At 40.5% G+C, this 1,033-nt stretch overlaps 1 protein-coding gene across 2 annotated transcripts in view; it reads left to right on the forward strand.

Annotated features, from left to right (window-relative positions):
* LOC110033526 (protein ENHANCED DOWNY MILDEW 2) overlaps positions 1–1,033 on the forward strand; it is a 94,614-nt gene that overhangs the window by 56,320 nt on the left and 37,261 nt on the right. The gene's annotated exons all lie outside the window — the stretch shown is intronic.

Raw genomic sequence — 1,033 nt, forward strand, 5'->3', positions numbered from 1 at the left:
AGGAAGTACTTCAATTTCCCCAGTTCCTTGATTTCAAATTCTCTTACTAGTCTCAGCTTCAATTCATGCTTCTCTTTCTCATCATTTCTAGTCACTATGATGTCGTCCACATAGACTAAAAGAGCACTCACTGACTCACTCCTGCTGCAGCTGAATGTTTAATGAAAAGAGTGTGGTCACCTTGTCTTTGATTATACTCAGATTCCTTCATGACTTTTGTAAATCTGCCATAAATCTGTTGTAAATCTGCCAAACCATGCTCTAGGAGATTGTTTTAGCTCATAAATGATTTTTTTCAGCTTGCACACCTTGTTACCTGCCCCTTCAACTCCCAGAGGGATGTTCATATAGATTTCTTCATTTAGGTCACCATGAAGGAAAACATTTTTTACATCATACTGTAGCAGTTGCCAATTGAAGTGAGCAGCCAATGATAACAGGATTCTCACAGTGTTCATTTTTGCAACTGGAGCAAAGGTTTCCTGATAATCCACCCTGTAAGTCTGAGTGTACCCTTTGACTACTAAACTTGCCTTATATCTTTCAAGGGATCCATCAGCCTTGTATTTTAATGTAAAAATCCACTTGCTAAAGCACTCATTTCCTCTTTCATAGCGTCTCTCCATTCCTTTTTTGTTAATGCCTCAGACACATTGTTAGGAATGACAATGGTGTTCAAACTCACAATGAATCTTTTGTGGGCTGGTGATAGACGCTTGAGAAATACATAGTGAGATAGTAGATAGAGTGGATTGAATTCTTGGGCTTGTGTCAGTTCAGGAACGGCTTTTCTTCTTGAATACACCTGAGAAAATCTTGGAAAATCGTGAGTGACACTAGTTGGAGTAGGAGATGATAAGAGTTCAGGATCAGGTGACTCAGATGTGATTGGTTCAGAGGACTCGGGATCAGCTGGAACAGGAGGAGAGTTTGATTCAGGTTCAACAACACGGGCTGGCGCATGTGGAAGGTCAAGGGTTTTAAGTGGTTCAAAGGACTCACAAGTACTATCTTCCATCATGGAAATCTCCCC

This window comes from Phalaenopsis equestris, unplaced genomic scaffold (genome assembly GCF_001263595.1).
Source record: "Phalaenopsis equestris unplaced genomic scaffold, ASM126359v1 Scaffold001210, whole genome shotgun sequence".
NCBI lineage: Eukaryota > Viridiplantae > Streptophyta > Magnoliopsida > Asparagales > Orchidaceae > Phalaenopsis > Phalaenopsis equestris.